Here is a 16,059-nt window from a genome sequence, read left to right on the forward strand (position 1 = left end):
TGCCCCTGGGTCCACCACATCCCTCCCCTCCTGCTCCTGCGGATCTTTGCTAGCCCCCACTAGCCCCTGCTGGTCCTAGCTCCTCTACTCATCACTCTTCTCTTTGCTTGTCCTGGACTACGCTGCTGTATCGCAAGGAGGTCTATGAGCGCGGTGACCGGAGCAGGCCACCACTGAGTGTGCACCACAGGGTTCTTGTGAAAGTGGGCAAGCTAGGCTGGGTGCGGCCTATGAGACCCTGGTGTGACCCACTCGTAGGCGATACTCTTCAATCACCTTCCCCTGCTGATGGCCTATTGATGGCCTGCACCATCATCCTGCATTGTCATACCAAGCCCGTTCTCAGGCACAAGGTAAGGAAAAAAGAGGTTGCCAGGAACCAAGCTATCACCTGTCATCACACTGTGTCAAGACCTTGGGTGTAACAAGAGTGCAGTAAGAGTGCAGTAAGAGTGCAGCAAAAGTGTTGCAGGAGTGTAGAAGGTGAACAAGAGAGCGAGAGAGTTGCAGTTCCAAAATGCGCTCCAGGAGAACTAGGCCTCCCTCTATCTCTAGCTGAAGAAAGAAGCCAAGCTGGAGAGGGAGGACTGACACATCTGAGACTTTGGTCAGTGTCACTGAAACTACTGATACAATTGATCACTCTCTACCTCTTCAGAACAGCAGCTCTAACTTGATCAACTCAGTTGACCAGACAGTGTACCATGACAAGATTAGTTTAAGAGGCTCAAGGACTGTGCAAGACATTCTTACAGCTGCAAAGTGCCAGCCTAAAGTGACGCAAATTTTCTTCTTCTTAAGGACCCAGCTTCAGCTATCTACGCAGCAAATCCAAGTATTCCAGGTTTACCACCCCCCTCAGAACCAATTATTATCAGCCAAGTAGCAGCTCTTGGTTTAGCTCCAAACTCAGCGTGCACCCCCAAAATCTCCAAAACTGTTGAGCCTCCATCTACTCCACCAATCTCCCTGTCTCCTAGGTCATCCTCCTTACACATGAAGGCTAAACCCTTTACAGTGGCTCAGGTCCACTCGCATGGCACTGGGATGGAGTCTCCATCCACAGAAGAAATTGCCAGCTGCAAAGGCTGCACAGACTCCCCTCTCTGCTGCCATTGCCACCATCCCAGCACACCAGCTTAGTTCAGTCATGCCCTTTGGACTCACCAGGCTTAAGCCCAAACTATCTACCAAAAGCCTGTGGTCGTGACAGTCTCCCCAGTGCAGTGCAAACATACCCAAAATTGGGCCAGGACCCATTAAAGCACTTAAAGCACCCAGCGGACAGACCCTGCCTCAACTTACCCCTCTGCAGCTCTGCTCCCCGGGATAAACCAGCAAGCTGCTTACAGCAGAATCCGTCATCACTTACCTCTCTGGAATGGGAGGCAATGGTGGCCATATACGTAGACGGAGATCGAGATGGCACTTTGGGACAGAGGCAATCTTGCTCTACCCCGCGTTCATCTGCAGGGATTTGCTTTAACACTAGGCCCCAATTGGGGGCTGATATGCCTTTTGAGATTATCACAGCCCCAGACATACCAACAGTCTTGAACATCATACAGAGCACCCTTCAGCTCATTGCTGAAGCATTCAACCTTCAGTCCACCAAAAAGGACACCCACATTAAATTGCAAATTATATTCGCAGTCTTCACTTCAGGAATTGACTCAAAAATGGCAGATCTCAATAATTTGACAGTCAGAGCCCAGAACTCTGCAGATTCCTGGTTACCCACCTGTCCTTGTACATGCTCTTCAATCTTGGAAGCTAAGGGGGTCATTACAACCCTGGCGGTCTTTGACCGCCAGGGTTGTTTTGGCGGATTTCACCACCAGCAGGCTGGCAGTGAAATCCTGGGGATTACGACCACGGCGCTTCCGCCGCGCACCGCCGCGCACCGCCGGGACCTGCGGTATCCCGACACTTTAGTCCCTGTGGGAGTAATCCTCCCCAGGGGATTATGAGTCCCCCTCCCGCTGCGTTTTCATGGCGGTTTGCACCGCCATGAAAAGGCTGGTGGAAAGGGGAGTCAGTGGGCCCCTGGGGGCCCCTGCACTGCCCATGCCAGGCCCCCCTGCCATGGCCCTGTGCAGATTTTCACTGTCTGCTGTGCAGACAGTGAAAAGCACGACGGCTGTAACTGTACATGTCGCACAGCCGCAACACCGCCGGCTCCATTCGGCGCCGGCTCCTGTGTTGCGGCCGTGATCCCCGCTGGGCCGGCGGGCTAAAACCTGATCTCATAATGGCCGTGGCACGAGTGTGGCTGCATTGGCGGCCGCCCAGCGGTCAAACCATGGTGAGCGGCTTCAGCCGCCCGCGAAGGTCGTAATGACCCCCTAAGTTCTTTACCAGGAGCTTTAAGCAGTGTCTTTGAGGACTTGAAAAGAGCACTGGCTCAAAATGAGGCGGTTGCTCTCTGACTCACCTCTAACCCCATGAGTGACAGCCCCCTATAGCCTTCAATAATGCATCTGCAGGATACATCCTTGGAACCCATGCATAGACTTCGAACGCCAGCGAACAATCAAGCAGCACGGCTCCCCAGTTTTCCTTGTAAAACCTAGATTCACTGAGCAGCCTCCCTATGAGCCAGAACTGGAGGCCTCCTCCTAGCCTTGGGGGCCCTCTTCCTCCTTCCACAATTGGCACCCCAGCTAAAATTCATTCACCACCCTCACTACGGAAGAAATATCAATGGAAAAGGAAGAAGCACAGGCTAAGAGCACCCAATAAGAAGAGTATTACTTCCTTCTTAATTAACCAGGCAGGGGTCCCAAAATATCGTCCTGCTCTCCGTTAGGGCTTCAGATTCAAGTTCATACATCTTCATTGGAAACTAAGGGTGGGTCATCTAGCGTTCTCAAACCAGTGACCCGCCCTAGCCCCGCCTCCTCAACAAGCCAAACTCGAGATGGAACCTCAGTTGGTGATTCTAGTAGTAACACCATTGCTAAGAGAGGCATGCCCCGGACTATCTCTCGGGAACTGTCAAATGCGCTGACAAATGCACTTCATCAACTACCCCCCTTATTGTTACAGCAAGCTTTGACAAAGGATCTTGCCAGGTCCAACTGTCCCGGAACTAAGTCAAGAAAGGCTGAGGGAGAGGGAGCAGGAGAGCAACTTCACATCAACAGTGCCAACAACTTTCGAGGTTACCAGACCTCAAAGTAGGACCAGCCATATGACGCTCCAGCCGCAAGTAGCTCCTACGAGCCCTCTGTTAGTACTGCGCAACACTGATCCAAGCTCTACAGTAACTTTACTGCATCCGGAATATAGATCAAGAGTGGCATTTGACCTGCTGAACCGCGGGAACATTCTGTGGTTGTAAGGACAGCTTCCCGAAAACGCAAATCTTACCTCGGCGGATATGGTCTCAGTGGCATTTATTCCATCCTTGGCACGCCAGATGAATGAGGTTACCAAAGTGACCTGGACTTTGGCACAGGTAGCAGAGCAAGTGCTTGGAGTAAGTACCATGATCAGGAGCTGGGGGATACATACAACCACTGTATTACACCCTGCTTATCCACATCCTCTACTAAATCGACATGGTAGTAGAGGGTCTCAACCATCAACCAGTGCTTCCAACAAGACCTCAAGGAATTCAAGGCACGGCCTAGTACAGCACATCTGCCCCGCTCTGGGGCATTATCATTCTCTAACGACTGGAGGTGGTTACCCAGCACACTGAGCACACGATCAAGGCAATCATGATGGGACTGGTCATATACCAGCAACGAAGAGGACAAGTCTAATTTTGCAATATATTCCTGGAATATTAATGGGCTACTGAACAAATTGGAGGATAAGTGGCTACTCAACTATCTAATGTCATTCCAGATAATAATGTTGCAGGATTTGTGAGTTATCATGTCCCAGCAACAAGGAGGGCTCATTTTGGATGCGTAAGTGGTGGATTCATCACATATCTCATTTTAAAAATGAAGGGGTACCACCAGACATCCCCAGTTATGTGCAGAAATCTGTTGACAGTTCTTCTTACTGTGACACAAGGCCCCTCCACCCTCCATCTAGTCCTAATGAACATCTATATCCCACTGGGAAACACTTGCAAACTAGAAGCTGCATGTCTGCTGAAAGAGAATATTGAAGAACTAGTCAATAACGTTCCATGCACCTAAATGATCCTAAGCGGTGATTTCAACATAAACCTACTGGTATATGAGCTTTCTGACGAACCCACTTCGGCGCAAAACTTTCTCTGGCAGATACCGGACCAAGTTCTACCTGGAACTTGTAAGGGGGACAAACTAGGGAAATAACTCAAAAAAGATCTTGAAGTAATGGGACTCCGATCTGCCAACGGCCGCTACAGTATGGATCAACCCCCCCCATTTACATTTTTTAATCAAAAGGCATGATCGATAGTAGAATATACAATCTTATCACTACCCCTGAATTTTGAAATTTCAGTTAACAAGCAGAGGGAAGAGCGACCACTTACAGCAAGAGCTGCATTTTACTCACTCAATTGAACATCATGAACCTTCGGATGCGTTGTAGCGAGCCACATATATAACTAATAGGAGGCGAATTAAGGAGTCCTTTAAGACCACTGCTGAGCTGGAAGAGACAGCCAAGCGAATATGGTCCCTTAAATTGAACCTCACAGACCCTGAGCAAACGCCACAAACAGCCTGGGATGAGCTTGTAGTAGAGCTTCTGACATCCTACCAGCAGCAGTTTCAAGGAACAAGACCCCACAGTTACAAAGCCCTTCATCCAGAAGGTATACAAAGACACTTAAACTGAACTTAAATTCTATCCTTCACCATCTTCAGAAAGAACCCAGAAATGAGGCCCTGAGAGCGCTGGTATCTACCTCCAGACTGGCTCATAGAGGCCACCTATGGATGCATTAAAGAGACAAGATAGCTGAGCTAGCAGTAAAACTCCTGCACACATCAAAGACAAATCGGCATGCACAGTTTTGGAGGCTTATAAACAGCCTAAGCTCTGCAACATACACACCCATAATTAATATCTCTGAGCTCAAATGGCATCAGTATCTCTAAATGCCATTTTGGCGTATCAACTAAGAGCCCCGTAGGTGAGGGAGCCCTCCCCAGGCAAAAGCATCAGCCTGTACCTTCACCGGCTCTACAAAACAACAATGCAGCTGCTTTTCGGTTCCCTCAGAAACAGCGAGGATGAGACTTAATAAGTGCCGGAATGATGGAGTAAAGGGACCCAATGGTATCCCTGCCGTTCTGTATAAAGAGGACACAGATTTTTGGCCAAAACACTCTACAATTGCATTCTTGCTACCAACATCATCCCGCAAGCATGGAGAGGCTCAACCATCACCCCTATCTTTGAAGGGGGTGCGACTAACGACCCAACAAATTACTGATTAATTGCACTCCTAGATGTCGAATCAAAAATCTTTTCAGGGATTCTCTTGGAGGAGCTTGAAACCTGGGCTAATGTCAATAACCTGATCCCGTTTCATCAAACTGGATTCTCAAAAGGGGTGGGCACGACTGTCAATCTTATGCCCATCTTACTTATATTTGACCAATGCCAACGTGCCAAGAAGTCCCTCTTTCTTTCATTTCTAGACTACAAAGCTGCATTTGATCGAGTAGAAAGAGGGAAACTCTTGTTTAAACTCGCAAGTTGGGGCATTCCCTCCCAGTTGTTGAAAGCAATAGTCCTTCTCCACACAGATTCCTGGTTGAGGGTCAAATTGGGTGGCGAGATGCACCTCGCTAGGAAAATTCCCACTCTTCGGGGGCTGCGCCAGGGATGTGTACTTGCACCCCTTCTTTTAAATCTATATTTGGCTGACTTACCAGTGGAACTGGACAAGATGAATTTGCATCCACCAAGGTTGGGGCAAACTGCCACGACAAGCTTGATGTAGGCCGTTTATATCATCCTTTTCAGTCACACTAGAATAGGCCTGCAGAGGCTACTTAACGCAACAGCTGAATTCTCCGTAAAAAATGCTCTCCTCATTAATTTGAATAAATAAAAAATCATGCCCTTTAAGACAACTGGGCAGATGCGATATCAGTGGTACTTGGGTACCAGCAAGGTTCAAACAATGCGCAAATATAAATACCTAGGGGTTCTACTTGACAGCAATGTCTCCTTCAAACCACATCTGGAGTCCCTTAGTCGGAAATCCATCTTGCTTGCATTTGCGTTCAACAGTGTCAAAAAAGCAACTGGTTCTTCAGCATAACTGCCGGTATTAAATGTCAGCCAAGGCAAATTAATACCAACAATCACATATGGCAGCAAAGTTCTAAGAGGCTGTGGCAACGAAAACTTGGACAAAATGATCACCAAGCATTTCAAGAGGTTTTTCAGCTTACCAAATCATGTTTTCCGGCCCAAGTCAGCCTAGAATTTGGCCAGGTTAGGCAGTTCCTAGCAAGGAAAGGGGCATTTATCAATCTAAGCCATAAACTTAAGGTAGCAAGAGAAGGCTCCCTAAGCTCTCTTATTTGGGTGGAAATTACTTCCGACCCAACCTCCGCCTTCTGTCTCTACCTCGAGTCCTCCTTGACAACATTAGGCCTGGTCGATCAACTACCCCAACTCAGCTCACACCAGCTTGTCAAACGTACAACAAAAGTAAGCGTCAAGTCTCTCTCACATCTTCAGGATAAAGTGGCTTTATCGAAACGAAGCCATGCCTGGCAGGTTCTGTCATCATACAGCTCTCTAACCCTACAACCCTATCTGGGAGCAGCAGTTAATCCATAGGTAAAACAGTCTTGATGAAATACTGAATGGGCTGCCTTCCAACATATGCCCACCTCCCTAGGTGGACGAAAGTCAATGGCCCTCATTACAACCCTGGCGGTCGATGATAAAGCAGCAGTAATACCGCCAACAGGCCGGTGGTAAAAAAAGAATCATGACCACGGCGGAAACTGCACAGACAGACAGCCACTTTAACACTTTGACCGCCAGGGATGAATCAACAAGCACCACAGTGGTAACCGCCAACAGCCAGGCGGAAGACAATGTACCATCCACTCTATTCTGACCAGCCTATCCACCACCTTTTCCGGGGCAGTACCAGCGACATCAAAAGACTGGTGGAAACAGAACTCAGAAGTCAAAGGTCTCACCTGTGGAGACTCAGGGAACAACCATGACGCCATGGAGCCCGAGTTGCAAATTTTTCCCATGCTTGTCTACCTTCTGCTACATTATGAACACCCACGCCGGAGAAGATGACCACGGTGAGTACTTCCGCCTAGCACACAAGGGAATGGGTAGGAAAAAGAGAGTGACATGCACACGCAACACACACACCCCCACCCCCAACACCATACACACAACCAGAAGCAGCAACATAACATATCTACCCCGTACCCCTCAGACTAATGTAAGGACAAAATGATTTGAAGAAAGTGAGTGTAATACGATAAAATACTATGAAAAAGTGCATCAAAATCCAAATGTGTATGCATATTTACAAATATAGGGACACTGCCCAGTCATCAATGTCCATTGGCCACAGGGCCACAACACATAGGCCAATGCCCCACCTCACTCCTGCAACAACACGGAGAGAACACTGCAGGGGCATCAGGTCGAAAATAGACAGGCACCTCAGGCGGACAGGTAATGGGGGGACACCTCAGCTAGAAGATGGTACAACACTACTGGCCCTGGAGGGGGCAACATGCCCTGTGCGCTGTCCTGGGGAGTGCAAGGCCACAGTCTCTCAAGTGGTTGGTGTGCCCACTGCTTGGTCCTGGGGAGTGTAAGGCCATAGTCCCTCGAGTGGGTGATTTGCCCACTGACTTGTCCTGGGGAGTGCAAGGCCACAGTCTCTCTAGTGGGTGGTTTGCCCACTGCTTGGTCCTGGGGAGTGCAAGGCCACAGTCTCTCAAGTGGGTGATTTGCCCACTGACTTATACTGGGGAGTGCAAGGCCACAGTCTCTCTAGTGGGTGGTTTTCCCACCGCTTGGTCCTGGGGAGTGCAAGGCCACAGTCTCTCTAGTGGATGGCTACATCCTGTGGAGGATGGGGTAAGTGAATTACTTCTTCCACTGGTCCTAGAGGGGGAATAGTGTATGGCTTCTTCCACTGGTTCTGAAAGGGGCAGTGTGCCATGTGATGCAGATCTTGGGGAGTGCAAAATCACAGTCTCTCACCTGGGTGTCAGACCCACAGGATTTACAGGGGCAAGGCCGCACAACAACCCATGGATGCAGGACTACACACTGTCTGCCAGTGATGATGGCTGCTCAGTGGTGGCAGTGGTGCTGGTGGTGCTGCTGGCAGTGGTGGGGGGAGGCTCCAGCCCTTTCCCTGCAGCCTCAGACAGCTGCCCACTGGGGCTGCTGTCAGTGGCTCTGATGGCGTTGCTGGTGGCGGTGGTGGCAGTGGTGCTGGTGGCGGTGGCAGTGCTGGCAGTGGTGGGGGAGGCTCCAGCCCTTCCCCTGCAGCCTCAGATGGCTGCCCACTCGGGCTGTAGTGCTTGCAGCGGTGCTGGCAGTGGTGGGGGGAGGCTCCAGCCCTTCCCCTGCAGCCTCAGACAGCTGCCCACTGGGGCTGCTGCTGCTGGCAGTGGTGCTGATGGTGGTGCTAGCAGTGGTGGTGGGAGGCTTCAGCCCTTCCCCAGCAGCCTCAGATGGCTGCCCACTGGGGCTGCTGGCAGTGGTGCAGATGGCGGTGCTGCCAGTGGTAGGGGGAGGCTCCAGCCCTTTCCCAGCATCCTCGGATGGCTGAACCACCATGGTTGGTGGAGGGGGCTCCGAAAGAGTCCCAGCACCAGGCTTCCTGTCCTTCCTGCCTGCTGGTGCAGGCCCCTTGCCCTTGCTCCTTGCACTTCCCTGTAGCAGCTGGGGCACCTCCTTGCCCTTCCCAGTAGCAGCTGGGGGTGCCTCCTTGCCCTCCCCATAGCAGCTGGGGGTGCCTCCTTGCCCTTCCTTGACACAGCTGATGGTGCCTGGTGCCTGGTATCCTCTCCCACCTGGAGTAGCTGTCGACACTACTGTGGCCGTTGACTGGGTGGCTGAGGTGCTCACCTTGGTTCTGACCACCCTGGCCCGACGTGAAGGACGGGTGGGGGAGTGGTAGGGAAGGTTCAGCAGTGAAGAGGAATAGCTTCTTAGGGACATTGGTGCAGGAAGAGGGTGAAGGTTTGGGAGTGGAGGAAGAGGAAGTGGTTGTAGGAGGTGTCAGTCTGGTGTGTTTGGGTGCAGGTGCCTTGGCTGGATGCTGTTGTGAGGTGGATGGCTGTTGGGTGTCTGAGTGCTTGCGTTTCTGTACTTTGGGAGGAGGGGGCACAGACACAGTGGGAGAGGACACAGGGGACATGTGCATGGATGGGGGGGTGGTGACTGCCAGTGAGGGGCGTGTAGTGATAGACATGATGGTGATGGTGGGAGTGGATGAGGATGTAGTGCATGCAGGTGTGAGTGGAGACGCAACTGGGATGAAGGTGGACAACGAGGAGGAGGGGGACACAGTGGAGGCAGTGGATGTTGGAATGTCTGCATCTAGATAGTGTTTGTGTGAGTGCCTGTGGGATGATGTTTGGTGCTTGTGTTTGCCAGAACCACTCCTGTGTGATGTCTTGTGTGCATGCTGGTCTGCCTGTTTGCTTGGGATAGGTTGGGGTTGAGGGGAATGGGATTGGGTAGAGGAAGTTGGAGGGGGGAGGCTAGAAACAGTGACAATGGCTGCCATCAGAGAGGAGGCCAGAGCCTGGATTGATCTCTGTTAGGCCGCCATGCCAGTGTGAATGCCCTCTGGGAACGCACTGGTCTGTTGCATTTGGGCTGCCAGCCCCTTGGGTGGCATTCACAATGGTTGACTGCCCAACAGAAATGGATCACATGAGGTCAATAGCCTCATCACTCAGGGTAGCAGGGCTAACTGGGGCAGGGCCTGAGGTGCCTGGGGCGAAGGAGATGCCCACCCTCCTAGGTGAGTGGGCACTGGAAATTCGCTGAGGGGCTGCTGGGAGGAGGGTGCTGGTACGGGGGTGGCGGCTGTACCTGTAGTTAGGGTGGGCACAGAGGTGTCCACCACCACCAGGGAGCTTCCATCGGAGGAGGCATCACTGTCCAAACTGTCCACTCCAGTCTCTGCCGTGGTGCTCCCCTTGCCCTCCATCCCACTGGTGCCCTCACCGTTGGTGAATTCGGCCTCCTGGGCCCTGTGGGATGCAGCTCCCTCTGTCGCCGGTGCCTCTGCTCCTCCACCAGATGATGGCGGAGGAGCAGAGGCACCGGCGATGGAGGGAGCTGCAATGCACATAAGGACAGGGAGACAAAACAAAAAGGGGGAGTAAGAGACCAAGGGTACACTTGGGCAATAGTGCCAACAACACCACCGTTGGTGTACACGACACACACACACACAGGGAACAGTCCTATGCACTAGGCAATGCACTACCAGTCACAATGCTAGTCACCAGCCCATGGACATGGGCACCTAACGCCAATTGCAGCATACCTGAGACCCACTGACTCCTGCCCAGTAGTGGATGCCTACTAGCTTGGTTGGAGGAAGTTTACATGAGACCCAGCCCAACATGGGACCTGCCCTGCAATGTTTGGCCTGGCCTAGGGGCACCCACAGGCCCACATCCCCCACCCGGCTACCACCCCACCACGCGCAAGTAGTATATTGGGGCACTGTACTCACCCTCTTGTGGCTGCTGTGATGCCCCCAAGCACCCATCCTGCTCCGGATAGGCCACCGCTAGTATGCGGGCCATCAGGGGGGTCAGGGTTCAACGGGCACTCCTTCCTCGTTGGGAGGCCATCCCCAGCTGTGCCTCCGCCGTCTTCTGTGCACAGCATTTCAGGTTTCTGACATTGGGAGCTCTGCCTGCCATGGAGCCCCAGGGGCCGCACGTCCTTGGCGATGGCACACCATGTGCAGGGAAACGGACACAGGGAAAGATATTAGTCCGACTGTCCTGCTTGTTACACTCAGAGCCCACCATAGCCCTTCACATCCCCTTAAGCACAGACATGGACACACATACATGCAGAACGCTGCCCAGGGCCCTTCCAGCAACCCTCCCCAAACGATGCCTTCACATACAACACTCAATGCATTCATGCCCCATGCATCGTGCTCACAGTGTACTCACCTGTTGGTCTGGAGGCCAATACAGCATTCGGTACTGGGGTAGGACCCCATCCACCAGCCTCTCCAGGTCCGCCGCGGTGAAGGCAGGGGCCCTTTCCCCAGTGACATGAGCCATGTTCAATTTCAGACACAGGTCACAGCAGCACATGCAGTGTAGGTCCTCTCCTGTTGAAGGTCAGGTACCAAGTGAGTGAACAGATAGAAAATGGTGTTCACGTCCGCGGCGGTGCGTACCGTCACCACCGGTGTACATCACCATTGGCCACTGTAACCCATAGGGCCCAATGATAACCAATGAGGAGTTGCACGGCAGTTCTAGACCGCCTCCCGCAATGGCGCAGAATATCAGCAGAATTACCACGTTTCCACATGTCCCTCCATACAGGACAGGCGGACGCCATTTCGGGGGGGTAGGCCATGGCACCTAACTGCATCACATTACACATAAGCACCATTTGGACATATCCAACTATATACTGTTCCAATCACAACATGCAATGAAGTGTGGTTTTTGGAAATATGAGATACTGACCAGCTGCTCACCGTTTTGCCCCATAGATTGCAACTGCTGTGGATGAATAGGAGATGGAGACATCCCCCGTGTACAGACCCCTGGTGGACTTGTCAACAATGGAGGACAGGCACATTATCCTCACCTATAGACTGGACATGGCCACAATCACAGAGCTGTGTGACCAATTGGAGTCTGACCTGATATCAGCTGTCCGTCACCCCACCAGGATCCCCCCTCTTGTGCAAGTGCTATCAGAGCTCCATTTCCTGGGAACTGGCTCCTTCCAAGTGATAGTGGGCTTGGCAGCAGGAATGTCATGGCAAATGTTCTCAGCAGTGCTGACCAGAGTGTTTTCTGCCCTGATTAAACACATGTGCAGCTATATCGTTTTCACCCAGGTGGAGGATTTGCTCACAGTGAAAACTGATTTCTATGCAATGGGACATATCCCCAACATTATTGGGGCAATTGATGGTACACATATTGCATTTGTCCGTCCCCCCCACCCCCGGAGAAATGAACAGGAGTTCAGAAATCGAAAGAGCTTTCTCTCAATGAATGTACAGATAGTGTGCCTGGCGGACCAGTACATCTCCCATGTCAATGCAAAGTATCCTGGGTCTGTGCATGATGCTTTTATCCTGAGGAATAGCAGCATCCCATATGTCATGTATCAACTCCAGAGGCACCGGGTGTGGCTAATAGGGGAGCCCTGGTTCCCAGCCAGTAGATGTTGGTGTATGGGTATGGTGTGGGCCATAAGGGTTAGTGTGTGGCTAACAGTTGTCCCTCAGTATTTTCAGGTGACTCTGGTTACCCCAACCTCTCATGGCTACTGACCCCTGTGAGGAATCCCAGGAAAAGGGCAGAGGAACATTACAATGAGGCACATGGGCGAACAAGAAGAATTATAGAGAGAACATTTAGCCTCCTGAAGCCTAGGTTTTGTTGCCTCCACTTCACAGGTGGTTCCCTGTGCTACTCACCCAAAAAGGTCTGCCAGATCATCGTGGCATGCTGTATGTAGCACAACCTTGCCTTATGTCACCAGTTGCCTTTTCTGCAGGAGGATGAGGCTAGAGATGGCTGTGTGGTAGCAGTGGACCCTGTGGACAGTGAAGATGAGAGGGCAGGGGATGAGGACAACAGAAGTGCAATAATTTGTCAATACTTCCAATGACACACAGGTAAGAAAGTGTAACTTCACTTATAATTGACAGTTTTGTGTTTGACATTGTCACTGGTGGGCTGATTTTCCCACTTCTAGGGCCACTCGCTGTACCCTTTAGCATCTCTATTTGCAGATATTTGTGCCCCACTATCGCTCCTGGTGTGTTGACTGCAGCCAACTACAGGTCATTCCTATGTATACATTACTGTACAATTGTATTGCAGTGTTTATACATTGTTAAATGAATACACAGTTAAATCATTTGACATACTCCAAACTTGTATTCTTTTCAAAGGGTGTTCATTTAAGTGCTAATAAGTAGAAGGGAATGTGCAATGGGCTGGGTTGATGGTGGAGGAAAGTCCAGGATAGAGTCCAGTCTATGTGGATCACAGGTGCATTGTCCAAGGGGGCATAGGAAAGGGAGCAATGGCAGTTCAAGGTGGACAGGGTGACAGAGTAGGACACAAGGGTGACATTCAGGAGAGTCTTATTTCCTGGCAATAGTCTCTGGCTTCTGCCTGGATCGCAGGGAACGTTTGCGGGGTGGTTCTCCTTCTGCAGGGGGAGGGGTGCTGGTGGCCTGTTGGTCCTGTGGCAGGGCCTCCTGTCCACTAGCGGCAGAGGAGGTGGAGGGCTGGTCATTGGTTTGGCTAGTGGTAGGGTCCCGGTGGTGTGCCACTGCCTCCCTCATGACGTTGGCCATGTCTGCCAGCACCCTTGCATTGGTGACCAGGGTTGTGATTATGTCCTTCAAGTCCTCCCTGATCCCCAGATACTGTCCCTCCTGCAGCTGCTGGTTCTCCTGCATTTTGTCCAGTATCTGGCCCATCGTTTCCTGGGAATGGTAGTATGCTCCCAGGATCTTGGTGAGTGCCTCCTGGAGAGTCGGTTCCCTGGGCCTGTCCTCCCCCTGTCACACAGCAGTCCTCCTAGCTTCTCTGTTGTCCTCTGCCTCTGTCCCCTGAACCGTGTGCCCTCTGTCACTGACCCCAGGTCCCTGATCATCCTGTGTTTGTGGGGTGGCCTGAGGTCCATGTATTGGTGGACACACTGCTGATTGACGTGTCCTGGGGACAGAGGTATGGGCCCACTGGGTGGGTATTGTGCTGGTGTTTCCTGAGGGGGTAGGCTCTGTGGTGGTGTGGGACTGTGCCTGGGTTACAGACTGTCCGGAGATCCCTGATGGGCCAGGTTGGTCATCCAGATCTAGGGCCCATATTTATACTTTTTGACGCTAAACTGCGCTAACGCAGTTTAGCGTCAAAAAATTTTGCGCCGTCTAACGCCATTCTGAAGCGCCATGCGGGCGCCGTATTTATGGAATGGCGTTAGACGGCGCAATCAGACCGGCGCTGCCTGGTGTGCGTGGAAAAAAACCACGTACACCAGACAGCGCCGGCGTAGGGGGAAAATGGCGTATGGGCGTCTTAAAATGGGGCAAGTCAGGTTACGTCGAAAAAATCGTCGTAACCTGACTTGCGCCATTTTTTTTCGACGCCCATCCCCCATCAACATGACTCCTATCATTGTAAAGATAGGAGTCATGCCCCCTTGCCCAATGGCCATGCCCAGGGGACTTCTGTCCCCTGGGCATGGTCATTGGGCATAGTGGCATGTAGGGGGGCACAAATCAGGCCCCCCTATGCCACAAAAAAAAAAAAAAAAAAAACTTACCTGGACTTACCTTAATGTACATGGGATGGGTCCCTCCGTCCTTGGGTGTCCTCCTGGGGTGGGCAAGGGTGGCAGGGGGGGTCCCTGGGGGCAGGGGAGGGCACCTCTGGGCTCATTTTGAGCCCACTTGTCCCTTAACGCCATGCCTGACCCAGGCGTTAAAAAGCGGCGCAAAAGCGCCGTTTTTGGCCACGCCCACTCCCGGGCGTCATTTTTGCCCGGGAGTATAAATACCACGTAAAGGCCTGGGAGTCATTTTTTAAGACGGGAACGCCTCCCTTGCATATCATTAACGCAAGGAAGGGGTTCACGCTAAAAAATGACGCCCACTCCGGGCACTTTGGCGCCCGAAGCGTCTAACGCCATAGTATAAATATGGCGTTAGTTGGCGTTAGTTTAGCGTCGAATTTGCGTCGAAAAAAACGACGCAAATTCGGCGCAACCAGAGTATAAATACGGCCCTAGGTGTCCAGAGCTGCTATCATCACTGTGGGACTCTTCTGGGGGGGGTGGATGTTGCTGGCACCTTCTCTTCGGTGACGTTGGGTGGGGGACCTGTGGGGGTGTAAATGCAGTGTTATTGTTTCTGCGTGTGACATCTTGTGCATGGGTGTATTGCCCTCTATGGTTGTTTTTGCCCTGGCAGCTTTGCCTTGTGTGAGTTGTTATTTGGTGGGCTAGCTGTTTCCCTCTAGGGTGCATGCTTTAGTGGTAGGTGTCCATGCAGGTCTGTGATGGGTGTCCATGCATTGGTTTTGCATGCAGGGCTTAGTTTTGGGATGGGTGGGTTGTGATGGTGGGGTGTGTGGGAGGTGGTGGAGTGATGGGAGTGAGGGTAAGGGTAGGGGTATGTGATGGCATGCAGGTAGGAGGGGTGATAGTAATAGAGATTTGACTTACCAGAGTCCAGTCCTCCTCCTACTCCTTCCAGGCCCTCAGGATGCATGATTGCCAAGACTTGCTCCTCCAATGTTGTTAGTTGTTGGGGAGGAGGTGAGGGTCCACCGCAAATCCTCTGTACAGCTAGTTGGTGTCTTGCTGATGTGGAACGGACCTTCCCCCATAGGTCGTTCCACCTCTTCCTGATGTCATCTCTTATTCTGGGCTGGGGTGCTGTCCCACGGCATTGACCCTGTTCACGATTCTCCGCCATAGCTCCATCTTCCTTGCAATGGATGTCTGCTGCACCTGTGATCCGAATAGCTGTGGCTCTACCCGGATGATTTCCTCCACCATGACCCTTAGCTCTTCCTCTGAGAACAAGAGGTGTTGATGTGGTGCCATGGGTGTAGTGTGAGTGGTGTGGGTGAGGGAGTGTAGGATGATCTGTTGGGTTATGTGATGTAAGGTGCATGGATAGTGTATGGGTGATGGTGGTGTGTGGCTGTGGTCTTGCTATCTCTCTTGTGGCACTTGTTTGTAATGGTAAAGGGTTGTGGGTAATGTTTGTGTGTGTTTTATAGTGCTGTGGGTGTGTGGATGTGGTGTGTGAATGGGAGTCAGGTGTGTGTAGTTTGAATTGTCCAATGTGGTGTTGTTTTGTATGTGCATGTGTATTTTGAGCTGGGCGGTCTGTACTGC

The sequence above is a fragment of the Pleurodeles waltl genome, chromosome 1_2 (genome assembly GCF_031143425.1).
Source record: "Pleurodeles waltl isolate 20211129_DDA chromosome 1_2, aPleWal1.hap1.20221129, whole genome shotgun sequence".
NCBI classification, from domain to species: domain Eukaryota; kingdom Metazoa; phylum Chordata; class Amphibia; order Caudata; family Salamandridae; genus Pleurodeles; species Pleurodeles waltl.